The sequence below is a fragment of the Lissotriton vulgaris genome, chromosome 3_1, assembly GCF_964263255.1.
Source record: "Lissotriton vulgaris chromosome 3_1, aLisVul1.2, whole genome shotgun sequence".
NCBI lineage: Eukaryota > Metazoa > Chordata > Amphibia > Caudata > Salamandridae > Lissotriton > Lissotriton vulgaris.
In genome coordinates this window covers 1,235,936,494-1,235,953,137 of record NC_141689.1, presented here as the reverse complement: position 1 = coordinate 1,235,953,137, position 16,644 = coordinate 1,235,936,494, and the positions used below count along the sequence as shown (strand labels likewise).

Sequence of the window (16,644 nt, the reverse complement as noted above, 5' to 3'; positions counted from 1 at the left end):
TGAATTTTTCTATGGGTGGCACATTGAGAAATCCCTTTGTTGTTTCAAATGCAATAATGCAAAAAGAGAGCACAGCACCACAAGAAGTAATAACTGACCATCAATGGTCAGTGATGTATTTAATTAGAAAATAACATAGTGAGTAAGGACAATTCATATGGCAAGATCTTGATAACATGTAGATCAATTTTCAGTAATGTTGACACGTAGTTGTAGAACATAAACAGCCGACGCGTGTTTCGTCGATGAACGACTTCCTCAAGGCTGTTGGTAAAGCAATATAACAGATTGTTTGTTCTCCAAAACATGGCAAGAGGGAATTCTAATTACATCCTGCCACCTTTTAACACTGGTTAAGTACCAAGATATATGGGTGCAGAACAGGAAAATTAAGAAATTTAGCCACCGAAAAATGCCAACAAGAAAAGGAAGAGAAATGAGAATCAAAAAAGCCCAGTAAAAGGGAATACACATGAAGAATGAAAAACTAAAACAACTTAAACAAAGACGACCATGATCCATCATTATCAGAATTCGTGATTTTGATTAGAGTACGTGAACGCGAGAAGTAAACTGAAAAAATATATATTCACCATTATATTGCACACCAACGTGAGTTCAAACTACCGTAAGTATGGAGCTTGGCTAGAGAGGAAACAAAAACAAGTTAGAGAGAGAAAATCTGATCCCTATATATACCTTCAATAATAATTATGTATGTCCAAAGGTCCACAAAAACGACCTTATCCCGATCAAAGTATCCCAGCGATGCCTGAATAAAAGTATGAGTTTGTATGCGCAATAACCTGTCGGCGACAGTCAAGAGAATAAACAAAGGCTGATAAAGATAGTAGTTTTCAAACGTCCCTTATCGATTGAGTATTGTCAAAATATGATTTGTCTACACTTTCCATTAATGTCTATATATCGAGAGTTCTAATAAAACATCCTTTTTCCCACTTTTTCTACGACAATATGATGGATACCTTTGCTCTCCCCTGCGCCAGCGCACAATTTGCTGGCATGCGCTGATGCAGGGACCCTTGCAGGGTGCCTCCTGCTTGGTGGGAAGGATTGTTTATGTACACAAACAATCTGAAATGGCGTTTTAAACTTCTTTGTGTGATGCTTAATGCAGCACACATAGAAGTTGAAAAACAAAATTTTTTTCAATGATTGTGTATGTGCAGGAAGGGACACCTTCCTGCACATAAACGATCACAAGAGGTGATTTCTTCATTCTATGTGTGCTGCACAATGCAGCACACATAGAAAGAGGAAATAACCAAGGAGAAATTAAAACATTTCTCCTCTTTGCTCCTTCCTACGAACATCCACAGCACGCCCCTTTCATGCAAAGTATTCGTATAAAGGGGCCATATTTACAAGGACACGAAAAGCAACGCATGGTGGCTGTACGTGTCCTTGTAAATATGGGGCAGCAGGTTGCATGCCAGTGTGTCACAAAAAGTGAAGCACCTGCGGCACTAGGGGCTTGTAAATAAGACCCTATATTTTCAACGAACTTCCCACAATCTTCCTACCTCTTGCAGAGTTTTAGAATGATATCTGTTCAACGGTTGCACTGGAACTGAAAGTGTATCCTTAAGAAGGGTTGCCTTTGAACCAAGGAGAGAAGGAACTCTATTATGTGCCTACCTTGAGTTTACAAACAACAGCTGTGGCATAGTCCAACACATTTACAAACCATAGCTGTGCCATAGTCCACCACATTCCCCATGAATTAGTCCTTATTTTCTTAGGGGCATATTATCAATAAGGGCGTTAAGATTATCGCCGGTTTAGCGGCAGAAAACTGCCGCTAAAGCGGCGATAATGGGCTTGATAATATGCCCTGGAGAATTCCCAAGAAGCCCATGTTCACACCAGAACATGGACTTCTATTGGAATTCTCAAGGGCATATTATCAAGCCCATTATCGCCGTTTTAGCGACAGTTTTCTGACGCTAAACTGGCGATAAATTTTAACGCCGTTCTTGATAATATGCCCCTTAATTCTTTATTATTCTTGTATCAGTCATAGTAGACAAACACTTCAGCTTGGCCAACGCATTTCATTTCCATCTGGAACTTTTTCAAAGCTTTTTCTAGTATGTTTAGAAGTCTATTCTACGACTTAACATGTCACCAGTAGTTTCAAGGTAAATCATTTTAATCACACTGTTCTGTCTCATGTATCTTATAGTTGTGTAATTGTCATGTTCAATGTAAATGGTTTATGTATCACGCCGGTAACAGTGCATGTGGCAAAGGGCTGTACTGGAACTGAGGGGCATATTTTAGAGCTGACGCATCTGCTTCGATGCGTCTGACTTCTTGTGCCTGCCGCAAATGCCGTAACAACGCCATGAATGCACTGTATTTACAATACAGTGCTCCAAGGAGCAAGGACTCACGGATCTGTCAGAAATTCTGATGCATCTTTTGGCGCTAAAGTAAAGCATTGCTGGAGTTGGCCGTAAGACTGACACAACTCCAGCAATGCATGTGAACACAAAGGAGAGTCTGATATTAAAAGCCCTGTGTCAATCCTTAGGCCTGGATTGAGAAGGTGTAGGGATTTTGATGTAGTCAAGTCATAGAGTGATGCAGTGAAAAGTTGTACATTTTGCTGCGTCTGTTCTACGTGGCTTTTAATGGAGGAAAGCCTATGCTTCATACATTATACCTGGTGCAGGTATGTGACGCAGGCCTCTACAAACTGACGCTTTGGGCCCAATGCATCAGCTTGTAAATGTGGAGCAGTGTAGAGCACTGATTGCGCTGCCGCAAAACAATACGTTGCGACAACGCTATGTCCTTGTAAATATGCCCCTAAAAGTGTACTCTGAAGAAGGGTTAGCTTTGAGCCAAGAAGAGAGGAGGAACCTGAGGGTCCGATTCACAAAGTGCCTCTGCACTTGTGGCAGAGGCTTGCAGTTGTGGCAGAAGTCCCACAGTTGTGGCGGGACCTCTGTATTGCAGTTACCCATTGCCGAGGTCCTGCCACGAGTGCAGATCTCCCACCACGAAGGCAGGGCTCCATGATGAGTGCAGAGGCACTTTGTGAATCGGTCCCTGGGTGTCTTTACCAACGTCTCATTTATACAGTGCCAGCCATGATTTGAAGATACTGGACATCGAGGGAATTAACTGCTAAAAGTACATATAACAGCTGTCAGGCTTACTTATTGCTTGCTTGAGTAGCTCAAGCAGTCTGTGTTCTTCTTTCTTTTTAGGTTTCGCCTGGCGTCCACTGCGCAGCAGTGTTCGCGCAGGCGAAATCTTTTGAGTTTCAGTATGGGGCTTTAACCCGCCTCTCTGTTCCATTGGCTAACTCCATAAATGGAGGCTAGCCATTAGAACAGAGATGCGTCAGTCATTGTCCGAGCAGATTCGTGGGCGTTCCGGCGATTTTTTTCACTCTCCGCCCCTTTAACAACGTCATTGCGGCGGTGGGCGAATGTATTTTTTTTTTCCGTCATGTTTTGGTCTTTTTCGAAGTGTCTTTTGCCGGAGTGGGCTGCGAGATTTAAGTTGCCAGGAAGTACTTTGTATTTGCGATCAGGTAAGCAGCATTTTCATATAATTTTCTTTTCACTTTGTACGTCTACTCCGTCTCATGTCGTCTCCCTGTTTGTTGTTAGTCTTTGCGTGTCTCGGTGCTGTCGTCTCTGTTTTTTGTGCATGCAATTTCTTTTCCCTTTGTACGTCTACCCCGTCTCATGTCGTCTCCCTGTTTGTTTTACGTCTTTGCGTGTCTCGTTGCTGTCGTCTCTGTTTTTCTTCAATGGAATGCTTCCGGCGGTAGGTTTATCCTGTTTTCGTGTCCTCCAAGACGGAAGTAAACACACATGCCATGCTCTTTGGGCCGGAAACAGTAGTAGATGCTTTCCGCTCTGAGCCGGAAGTGCACAGGCGTGCGCGATGTGGGCATGCGCTGTGCTCCGTTCTCAAGATGGAGGGTAGCCATTGGTATTACAGCCGGGAGCAGCTACAACAGAGCCCATCCCGCCGAGCAGGCTTGACGCTGATAAAGAGCTGGGCTACCGGCAGCAGGCTGCCAATTTACTGCAGGACATGGGCCAGCGGCTCAACGTGTATCCTTAAGGGGACCTACTGGTCCCGCACCAGGGCCATATTCACCCACGAGTCTTCTCACCACATGTATGACCCTGTTACAACTTGTTTGTACCTGCTATCACATACCCGCGTTTACGCCTCTGTTCTTAGTACTATTCCCCCAGCTTAACCTCGTTTCTTGTCATCTCGCACGCCCGCCAGCAGGTGGGCCGTTTCCTCAGCTGCTGCCACCAACAGCCCCATCCAATAGTACTTTGTTGAATACCACATGTCTGCCATAATCATTGAGACCAACCTCCTAAACTAATCTTTTACCAGCAGGGTCTCTATACTTACAGGGTCTTCTCTCCTTCGTCCATCTTTAGGGGTTTCTGCTGTGCATTCAATCATAACCTCCAACACACGCTCCACTTCTGATCAACTTTCCGCTTCATCAACTGATGCCCAGCACCAGGGCACGCCCCAACTACCATTTCCTATCCTGTACCCTTGCCATCTGTGCACAAATGTTCTTAGCATATCCACAACGCACAGATGTAGGTACAGATCTGATACAGTCTGTGAGTTGTCGTACTCACAACGTACAAATATGGATATAATGCAGACACAGTCTGTGAGTTGTCACACTCACAGCACATAGATGTGTGTATAACGTAGATACAATGTGTGGGTTGTCAAACACACAACGCACTGATGTAGGTATAATTCAGAGTTTTGTCACACACACACCGCACACATATAGATATAATGCTGGTACAGTCTAAGTTTTCAGATGCTCGCACACAACTCACAGATGTAAAATGTCACACTCACAACGCACAGCTGTAGGCATAATGCTGATACAATGTGTGAGTTTTGTCATAGGTAACTGTGTGTGTGTGTGTGTGTGTGTGTGTGTTTGTGTGTGTGTGTGTGTGGCTCTGTGTGTGTGTGGCTCTGTATGTATGTGTGTGGCTGTGTGTGTGTGTGTGTGTGTGTGGCTCTGTGTGTGTGTGGCTCTGTGTGTGTGTGTGTGTGTGTGTGTGGCTCTGTGTGTGTGTGTGTGGCTCTCTGTGTGTGTGTGTGGCTCTCTGTGTGTTTTTGGCTCTCTGTGTGATGTGTGACTCTGTGTGTGTGTGTGGCTCTCAGTGTGTGTGTGGCTCTGTGTGTGTGTGTGTGGCTCTCTGTGTGTATGGGTCTGTGTGTGTGCGGGTCTGTGTGTGTTTAGGGCTCTGTGTGTGTGTGGGGGGGGCTCTGTGTGGGTCTTTGTGTTTGTGTGTGGCATTTGCGAGAGATTAAGCTATTGGCATTGTAAATGACAATGCAATGTATTTATCTGTTTTCAAAACCAACACATAAATAAAAAGGTTGTCATTTACAATGCCAATAGCTCTACCTTTTGCAAAGGCGAGACCGTTGCATTGTAAATGCTTGTTTAAATTCTGGTATTTGTAGAATCCTGCAAGTTCAAGAATGTGAGTCACAGAACCTTAGCTGGTTATACTGCTCGTCCGTGCGACATCAGAGCACTGCTATTGCTAGAAAGAAAGGTAAGGTTTACTACTATTCCACAGTGATGGGCATACTTTTACCTCACTCTGAGCAGAGGTGCATTATTATTAAGGCTTCCAGCTTTCCGTTTTTACTGATAAAAATAGACAGAAAAACAATCTATTTTCCTACTGTATTTATTATAAAAGCTGAAAAGTACAGAAAATGGGGCACCTTGTGACACTCCTTGTAGTCCTTGCTAAGCAGATCAACACCTTGTGGATTTAAAAACAGGATACAATTCCCTTATTATTATTTTGAGTTTTGTACAGTGCTAGGTAGACCCAAAGGTATCAGACCCTTATATACAGGCATATGTTAAAATATATTTGTGTATAATGCTAATATTTACCTGTCGGTGCAGTGTTCTGTTATATTTCGCTGCTTAATTTGCATAAACGTGACAGGCCTCAAAAGATGAGTGCATGTTTATCTGCTAAATAAAATGGGAAATATACCTTTTTACCATTCAAGTTATTCTCAAAACATAAAATAACTATGGATAAATACCAATAAAATGGTCCGAAAATAAATATGGATAAATACAGACGGAAGTGTTAAAAAAATAAATACCATAATACCGGGAGCCCTAATAATCATTTGTTTTTGAACTTGTTTGACAAAGCAAGAAACTATGCACGTACATAATAATGTGCAAGGATATATGCTGCTTACGTTGATGTCATTCATGTGGAAATACAGCAGGTAAAATAGGCCCCTCTACCCTTAGGGGCTTATCGAGGAAGCAGGCCGGGTGTCGTAGAGGGCGGGGCCTGAAGGCAGTGCAGGGCTGTTCGTATGACTTGTGATTTGAAGGTGAAGAGTGACTGACGGACAGGTGGGAGTGCTCTTCTGGCATTCCAGGGAAGGAAGGCAAAGGGAAAGCAGCAGCAAAGGGCCTGAGCGAAGACAAATACTGTGAGCTTTTTGGTGGTATAGAAATAAACAAAACGTCTGGCTGTGGGGGAAGCATTTAAATTGCAGGTCGATGCAAACAAAATTACAATCCTGAAAAAGGAGAGCACATGGCAGGGAAAGAATCTAGCTTCTTTCCGTTTACACAAGGGGATATTTTATCTTGCAGACGCATCTCGCACATTATCATGTGGCCATTAACGCTGCAAACAAAGTCTATTTCTGTCAGAGAATGCCAAGGTCACTGGAAACCGCTGCCAAACTACTTGCTTTTTATTAAACATGTAGCAAAAACCTGCTGGAGCGCAGCCCCGCCTCCCTCAACACTTCCTACAGACTCCTCTGAGAAATGTTCCGAGCTTGATTTATTCGTGGAAAAAATCTCGAGCAAACATGAACTGTGCTGCTAGGGGTCGATTTTGAAAACATATGCAAATACCACGTCCAAAACGGCAATTTGCCCACTATTCTCGAAGCGCCCAAATGCATATTTTGCACATCCTGGCCTGATAATGCAGGGAGAACCTAAAATGGCCGCCCTCACTTCACAGAAGGCTCTGAGGTGCAGGTGGGGCATTAACCCTTCAGGGGCCCCTTTCAGCCCAAGCCCTATGAATAAACATTTTAGAGATAAGGTTCACTGAGGGGATCCTCATTGCCTTTTCAGTGAAGCCTGATCATTTTGTGTTGCCCACTGTGTTCTAATCACTCCTTATTGCATTGTCACTCTCTTAACCCACCCTCCAAATGCAGCTTGATGAATTTATGATAAGGGACTAGATTTTCTAATCTTTCGTACAAGACAACGCAGCAATGCGAACAGAAATGCACCGTATCAATTAAGCTCGAATGCAGCAACCCTTGCGTGGTGCAAGGGTGCCTGCGTTACGGGCAGGATTGTGGTTTTTTGCAAGAAGGGATACCTTCCTCTACAAAAACAATCCTTAGAGGCGTATTACTCCTTCTATCTGTGCTGCAGAATACAACACAGATGGACACAGGAAGTAATGGGGAGAAATAAAGATATTTCTCATCTTTAAGCCAGCCTCAGGTAGGCGCACCATTTTGCTGCAAACCCACGTTTACTGCCTTTGGCAAATCTGGGGTTGCATCAGATTTCATCGGTGGATGCATGGGAACGCCCAGGCTCAACCCATGGAACGCCTCCCAGAGGCAACATAACGCAAGGCAACAATAGGCACTGTGTTACTTTTTGTTTACTAAGGCGTGCAAAGCCACACTAAAACAGGCTTTTTCTGGCCTCGTAAATCCAGAAATACATTTTGTGTTTTGTGCGTTAAAAAGTGCGGCAACCCAGATGAAAAATATTAGTACATTTGGGTCCTGGTGTCTGCATTGTTGTCCATTTGAACCAGATTTGCAGAAGTTATAAATACTAGTTATTTTGAACTTTTACAGCTGTGATAAGCTTCACCCATCGAACAGCGACAGGCAGGAAAAAAGTAGACTATTATTAGAAGCATTTTTCCCTGTGTAGAGCATCACAGTTACACTTTTAGGCTTATTCCAGGACCCATATAAATGCTGATTCAGGCATAAACCAGACTTCGTGCCTAAATAGGGATTCCAGCTGTTCCAGTAATACAGCAGCCTTCAGGTTTTTGCCTGTATAATTTGTGCAAGGTGACACCTGGTGCTATTTTGCAGGCAAACAGCACATATCCTGAATTTGAGCACCTCATAGTGAGGGAAAACATGCAGAATTGTCAGATTATCTACCATTCTGAGGTCTGATAAACTTAATGGCATGGTAAATCCACATACAGAAAGCATTACTTCATGGTATCTGTATTTACTTGCTGCAGTTACCTCCTGGGATTCAGCAGATCCAGGAATGAGGCCTTAGGGCTCTCCTCTGCATGGCCAGAGTACAGCATTTCAAAATGGGTGACCAACCTTTCTCGACTTGCACAGCCAGGTAGGGACGCACGCAAACCTTGTACTTCACTGACAATACTCAAACTGCACAACTTTCCGTTTTAGTGAACAAGCCATGTAGGTGATCTCCCCATCACAAAATGGAGTAGTTCAGAGTTGCCATTATGACAAGGGTATCTTCCATTAAGCCTCCCTGGGGCACTTGACATTTTAATTAATTTCTGCAGAAACTAGCTCGCAAAACTTCAATTCTAAATGACAGCAAGAGCAATTGCTTACACCCCCTTACCTTTCAACTGTTGACCCGAATTGCTATTGGGCAGTCAGAGACAAGAACAGACAGATGTGTAAGTATTACACCAATACAAATTGAGCTTTAATGGTTCTTTTTCAAGCGTGCTCTAGGCGCAGAGTAGTCTGCATTGTATTCGAAGCATTGAAACGCCATCCTTCCTATGAAAAAAAATATCAATTTACAGGTAACCCCAGCCATCTCTGCAGTAATCATAATTTCCCCCCAAGAAACTAAACATGCTTAATTTGTAAAAGAATAAGTGCTGGTGCCCAAGGGTTTGTTCAGGAGCCCGCGGCCAATGCTTTCGAATGTCTGGGGTGCTAAATACTAAAGGCCTCATTTATGAGGCTGTGCGTCACTTTTACGCCGCCGGTGCGTCACTTTTTGTGACGCACCAGTGGCGTTAAAAATACGCCTTGTTGCGCCATATTTACAAAGTGACGCATCTAGGTAGATGCGTCACTTTGTAAACCCCTGCACCACATTATACCTGCACCAGGTATAATGTATGCAAGGGGGGGCGTATTGACGCAAGGAAGGGTCGTAGAAGTGACGCAGTGAAATCTATGAGATTTCACTGTGTCACTTATAGGACGCCGTTGCGTCAAAATCTTGCGCCTGCCTCACAGCAGGCGTAAGACTGACGCAGGCCCTTTCACATGGGGGTTGCCCCATGTGAAAGGACGCATTGCTGGAGTTGCGTCACTTTTGTGACACACTCCAGCAATGCGTCACTTTTGCGCTTACAGATACGTCAGAAATACTGACGTATCTGTAACTCCTTGCGACATGATGCGTCATACATTAAATATGACGCATCAGGAATGTCGCAAGGAGTGCGCACTGAGAAGTGACGCATCGCTGCTTTCACGCAGCGATGCGTCATTTCTCATAAATGAGGCCCCAAGGCTGTATAGTCTTGAATCCTCCTCATGCTCGTTCATCCACCACAGGCACCCCCTGTCCCCTTCCCCTCTCTTTTAAGTTCTTTTAAGTCCTTGCTTTCTTTCCTTGTCACTATTTTCCTGTCTTTTTCATCCTCGTTCTTTCCCCGTTTTGTCTTCTTCTCTTTCTTGCTCAGGGTCAAAATCTGTTGAGCTAAAATAAGTGCCATTCCACCAAAATGCGTACCTGTGGGACTCGTCTGCATCCTCTGTCTGAAATGAACCACTGCTCAGCATTATCCCAGTCTTTCCAGTGTTTGCTTTCGCGACACAAGGCAACATCCCAGTTGGAATAAGACTGAAGCCCTCCTTCATTTCCTTCAAAACCAGACTGATGCATCGCGCACTCCTGAAACCTATTTTGGTGCACAAATACTCCCCTTTATCTCTTTGATATTAAGCGTGTTAACATCAATTTGGACAAAGCCTGCAAAAAAGAGGAATAAATAAATTAAACTTATTTCAAAAGTGACACACCACATTACGCCCTCATAGGTCCTCATCGTACCTGTCCTTATCGAAATGAGGCAATCCTGCCACCCGACAGGATGAAAAAAAATTCCAGATTGGGAGTAGGAAATCACCGGTCCAGGTCCCGAACCAGAACAGGGGAGAAAGGAACCAGAGAGTCTTAACCTGCATGGGATGGGTCCCACAGAGACAACAGGACTGGGATGAGAAGGACCTTAATTGGGTAATGAAAATTACTGGTAAGTAACAAAACATTACCAGACTGCAAATCAGGAGATGCAGTAAGGAGAAGAGGAGGAACCAGGCATTCCCTGTTGTGCTCCTAGGAGAAGCTGCCCCTTCACTGCAGTCCAGAACCAGCAGAATCCATTTCTTTTCCACTTCTGTAAAGGGCTGAGTGCTCATCTTTTCAAGTAAGGCCCGGATGCTGAAACATTCCTGAGAAATTACTGCTCCCGTCCCCCCATCCTAGTTGCCACCACAGGCCTGCCAATGCCCCTGCTGCCCGACCATTCCTGTGAGCCTCAAACCAGCATCCTTACTTTCTCTACTGTAAACTCCAACGTGGTTTATGTGGCACCCCCTTTCTCCCAGTGGCGGCACCTCCGCTAAGGCGCAGGAGCATCTCCCCACTACTCCTAAGCAGTTAAGAAAGCAAAAAATTAAATGCTAATAACGTAATGTAATTAGGACCACCATTTTACAGAGACTTCACTGAAGAGCACTGCTGTCATCCTTTCTTCCCACTTAAAACAGACCAGGAAGGGGACTTGATATGGCAAGCAGGCATGGCAGACCAGGATGGCCCCATCTACTACAAAACAATGCACACAGAGATCAACATTAGTGGACCAGTCCTGAGATCAATTCAATGCATGAAACCAAACACAGAATGGCTAGGTCACCTGCATGCACTGTGCACTGCGCTTGAGGTGGAGGCCATTTTAAGTCCTAGATCACCAGTCTGAAAAAATTGCTCGCTACATGATTTGAAAGGACAATCACATCAGAAGAAAAGTTAAAAAGAACTAAAATTTGTGAATTTGAATTCCATTGCATGTATGGAGATCTTCGCCCTCAATAATGATCCACACCATGTATGATTACAGTCATCTCCATGGCAGAGAGGATGCTCTTTCAGGAAGTAAGATGTTAGTCAACATCTGTGATGGTTATTCAGATCAGATAGTCAGAGGATACAGACAATGTACTTGCTTGTGACAGATGAAAAGTAATATCTACTGCCTCTTATGTTGCTATGTCCATTAAATATCGCATCCATGCAAACTGGAGTGACCTCGAAATCTTGAAAGGTGTAGGGATTTGGAGTGTGTGCAAAGCAGTGGTTTTCCTACTTTGCGATTAACAGACAGAGAAAACCCCAATGGTGTCTGGGTGCCTCATAGAGGCACACGAAGAAGGGGACACCTTAAGAGCCAAACTGAAGGGGAGCCCTCCATTAAGATGACATAGACCATCAAATGTGAAATGTATTGTGGTATTCCTCTTACTACCACCTCAGGCCCCTATTAGGGATCCTTTGTTGCTGGAAAGAGTCCGCGACCAAAGCGACAGCAAAAGACAGCAAGGACACAAGTGTACCCTTGAAATGCCTGGAAGGGCCATGATAAGTGAAGCATAACGAACAGCATTTAAATCAAATTCCAGGTTCCTTTCGCATCACACTGCCTTTTTAGGTATTTTTTCAATGTTTCATTTCTTGCACTCTTGAGCAGAAATGTGCTTTTAATGTTGTAGCAAAATATATTGCATTGTCTTTTTTCTTGTACTGAATTTCCTTTCTTTACTGTTCATAAAACTATTGTAACATTTGATGACAATCTTAATAATTTGGAGATTCTTGTTATGTTCCTAACAAAAAAGGCAGAGGCTGCAAATGTTCCAAAAAATGTAATTGAATTGACCATGATCATTGCTATTTAATTGTGTTCCCCCTACATGGCTATACACAAATCATCTGGCTGTATGCAGGTGACATCTTCGTTGAGTAATGTGAGACTACGTCGCTGGTCTCCTGGTGCTGCTCTGCGAGCTGGCACAGATATTGGCCGCATACAGCACCTATATTTGAAAGATTTGCGGTAGAGCACTCTGTTATGATACCTGGGTGTATGCATATATAAAGATATCCAAGATGTTGTGCTGGGCCACCTTATGTGGGCGGTGACCTCGACTATGGCTTTCATAGGTTTCTAGGGCAAGATTCCCTTATCTGTGATGAGCCGGGCGGCCCTGACCAAAGTGGTGCTATTACCCCAGTTCCTGTACCTTTTAGCCAATATCTCTCTACAGCTGGCAGGCCACTTTCCCCCAAAATTGGCCATGTTGCTGACACAACTGGTATGGGAAGCAAGCTAGAGACAAGTCTTTTTGGATACCCTTCCGGCCCAGTTGAGGGCGGTGGCCTGAGGGTTCTGGACTTTGAGTCCTACTATCTGTCTACCCACCTTCAAGGGATAGTTGGATTGGTTAGTCCTGACTCCTCCTTTGGGTTCATACGCTTGAAGGACAGACTTTGTTGCAAAGATGGAGAATATATACCCGGACCCCTTTGTATTTTCTAACCTGGGTCTATACTGCTGTGGGTGGCACTTTGCAATGGGCTCCGCTACTTAGACATAGGTCCAGCATGACCCACTATGGCCTTGAGGCTTCACTATGGTCCTTGTCCTACTTTACTGGGCTGGCCACCAAAGCGACCAGATGCCTAGGGATCCGAGCAAGAATAATAACACTTGGAGCCCTATACGACTCCTTCAGCCTCATGCCCCTTGAGAAATTTCGACAGGCACATGATCTCGCCCAGGGCAGTTCTTGACACATTCATCTTGGACCACTGGTATTGGCTGGGGATATGGGCATGGACTGCAGGCCAGGACCAAATCAAAATATGTCTTGTGGGCCTCATGACAAGGATAACTGCTAACACGTCCGCTTCATGGTTCCTCGACCTGGCCCTGGTCCTGGTCCTAGCCAAGAGTATCTAATTGCTAAGCATTGGAAAGATACCCCAGATCTGGAGTTATGGTGAATAGATTTCTTCCAATATGCTAAGGCAGAGTGTGATGCAAACTCTCTTTTTTTCAGCTCTATGGGTAGACCTACTCTGACATTAGATGGGGGGCCACTTCTGCAGGTCATTAATCCTAAATCCAATTATAGGCCGCACTAGAGGGACAATCCCACTACGTCCTATTGCTCAAGAGAGTTAGGTACCACTCTTGTACTTCTATACTTTTTCGGCTGTTGGTGCCCACTATCCTTGACATGAGGGAGTTGTCATCCATTTGGTGCATTTCTCCTTACTCTTCACCTCCACTGCCATCTCTCAACCCTATACAGGAGGGGTCCATCACTGGGGCTTTGTGTTAGGTGGAGGGGGTAATGGAGCACGACCTGGGACTATTCACCAGTTGAAGTTGTTCATGTTTCTGTTCTCCTTCGTTAAATGGCTTTGCACATATACTGCTACACCATGTACATGCGGTCACGAACCAAGGTCTCAGCGGCACTTTTACGTCACCGTAGCAGACAGGCAGGACCAACATTAATCCTGGTCCCCAAATCATCAGTGCTGGTGCCCAACACCAGCAACCACCAGTACAACTTAAGCAGTGCATAAGAGATGGTTAATATCCTGGAAGAAGCTAATACCATGAAGTTACTTGAGCAGTGCTTTGGTGAAGATTGAGCGGGGCACCAGAGCGAATGGAGTTCTATTTTCCTGAGTTGGTGGGGCAGAATGGGTGGATTTAAATATGTAAGCGAAGTTTATAGCCTATAATAACACCATCAGAGTGAAAGAGGTGTAAGGTGTATTCATGTGTATGAAGTTCAGACTGCTCATTTGTCTGTCGTAGGAATTTAGGGACATATTTACAATATTTTGGCCTTTCTATCTGCGCAGCCCTACGTCAATGAAAAAGGGCAGGAATGTGCCATATCTAGAAGACACTGTGCATTCCTGTCCTTTCTGCCAGCGCTGGTGCACAAAGTGTTAAACAATGCAAGCACTCACCCCCAGTCAACTGATCTGGGTTTAATCAATCATCATTCTTTAGCTCACTCCGCCACCCCAGTTCAGATATGGCCATATGTAAATCAGTCTGACCCTGGGCCTCATGCAATGTTCAACATGCCATCCATCATCCCCTGTGATTTTGCTTTGTTCGCCCTAAGTTGGCAGGGTATGCCCAGACGTGGGTCCCTTGCTCACTTTGCCACTGGATTCATACTTGCCTGGCTGATGACAGCTGATTAGCCTGAAACCGGTCCCAGGATGCTTGTTTCCGGTCCAGGGAAGACATGGCTTGGCAGTTCGAGCTGAACTGTTCCCATGAGGCACAAGGTCAGACTGATTTGCATATGGCCATGTCGGAACTGGGGTGGCGGAGTGAGCTAAAGAATGATGATAGATTCAACCCAGATCAGTTGACTGGGGTGAGTGCTTGCAATGTTCAACACTCCGTCCAGCATCCCCTTTGGTTTGCTTTGTTCACCCTAAGTTGGCAGGGTATGCCCAGACGTGGGTCCCTTGCTCACTTTGCCATTGGATTCAAGCTAGCTTGGCTGATGACGGCTGATGAGCCAAAAACAGGTCCCAGGATGCTTGTTTTCAGTCCAGGGAAGACATGGCTTGCAGTTCGGGCTGGACTGTTCCTATGAGGCACATGGTCAGACTGATTTGCATATGGCCATGTCTAAACTGGGGTGGCGGAATGAGCCAAAGAATGATGATAGATTAAACCCAGATCAGTTGACTGGGGGTGAGTGCTTGCAATGTTCAACACTCTGTCCATCATCCCCTTTGGTTTTGCAGAGTTGGTCATAAGACTGACGCAACACCAGCAATGCGTCAGAACCAGCCGCGGCCGGTAGTAGGTGTAACGGCAGGGCGGTGGCGTGGGGAGGGGGAGGGGCATGGTGAGGGGTAGTAATGTATGGATTACGGACTTTAACAGGTAAGTAAACATATAAATAAAACTAATTTCGTTGCGCGCACTGCATCGCTTTTGGTGATGCAGTGCACACAACGAAATTCATTTTATTTAATAATATGTTTACTTACCTGTTAAAGTCCGTAATCCATACATTACTATCCAACACCCTGCCCCTCCCCCCATCACCGCCCTGCAGTTACACTTACTACCGGCCTCAGCTGGTCAGAACACAGAGGCGAGTCCCATGTTAAAACCCCTGCGTCAATCCTTTCGCCTGGTTTAGAAGACATAGGGTTTTTGACACAGTCAAGTCATAGAGTGACACAGTGAAAAGTTGTGAATTTCACTGCGTCAGTTCTACGTGGTTTTTAACGAAGGTATGCTTACCCTGCATACATTATACCTGATGCATATATATTGTGACACAGGCCTCTTCAAACTGATGCACTGGGCCCAAAGCGTCAGTTTGTAAATATGGAGCAGTGTGGACCACTGATTGCGCCACCGCTTCGTTAAAATAAATTACTCAGCGACGGGGCTAGCTCCTTGTAAATATGCCCCCTAGTGTGCAAAGGAAGTAATTTCGTTCTATGCAAAGAAAATAGTTTTATGCTTCAATTTACACTATTTGTCATAAAACTGTGCTTGCATACATTTATAGATAAGCATACACTTATGCGATAATGTGATAATATATGTACTAAGCTTGTGAGGAGTGCTTTAGTCAAAACTAGAAAACAAAACAAGCGGTGGCTAGGTCTATGCATTATTAATATTGAGTATTAATGTTTTTTTCTTTGCATTTTTAGGACTGAATGTGCCTTGTTCGCCGATTTGATTCCTCCAAGACTTTGCTGAAGCCCCTATCACACATCTGCTTTTTTAGGACAGAAAACAGTTAAACATATTTTTCTCTTTTTACACTGTACAATTATAAGTAGAGTTTTTTTCTTTTATAAATGGTCTGCCATATATTGTTGGACGTTTTAAAAACAACGTTCACCTTGAACTATATATAAAAAGTAAAAAAGAGTGAGTATTTTTTATAAAGAACCTTGCAAGTGTGACAATCTTACGCTGTGTTGAGTCATACTATTTTGACATTCGAATGCTTGTATTAATGAGTTGACATAATATTTTTCTGTAAGTTGCATGTTGCAGACATGGTTTTGGATTTTTCAAAAATAGTTTTGTTGCGAGTTCATTGATAATTTCTTTTTGGTAGTTAATTTTAAATATGTCAATACAACACCATGTCCCATGTATAAGAATGTTTAGTTACTGTACAAAGACTTGCTGAATTGTCTTTTTTTTGTGGTTTAGGTGCCAGCCCATCAGAAACAAGTGTATGAAAAATGCTATTTATTGTTGAATGTCACTGCTGTTTTTGAAATGGGAGCACAACACATTTTTCCTGGCCTCTTTAGATGTCATTTACTATAGGCAATTATCAATGTGGCTGGCATCTTGAACAATTTAGTAATCTTAATTTTATTTAATATATTCCTTTTGTTTGGCCTTATGCATGTGTGTGTATATATATATA

General features: G+C 44.0%; 1 protein-coding gene across 2 annotated transcripts in view; it reads left to right on the top strand.

Moving 5' to 3' along the window:
* Positions 1 to 16,444, top strand: part of RBPMS (RNA binding protein, mRNA processing factor) — a 678,829-nt gene extending 662,385 nt beyond the window's left edge. For both annotated transcript variants that reach the window (XM_086961708.1, XM_086961707.1), the window contains one exon: positions 15,908 to 16,444. The gene's annotated coding sequence lies outside the window, so the exon portion shown is untranslated. The remainder of the gene's footprint in view (positions 1 to 15,907) is intronic.
* Positions 16,445 to 16,644: the final 200 nt, after the last annotated feature.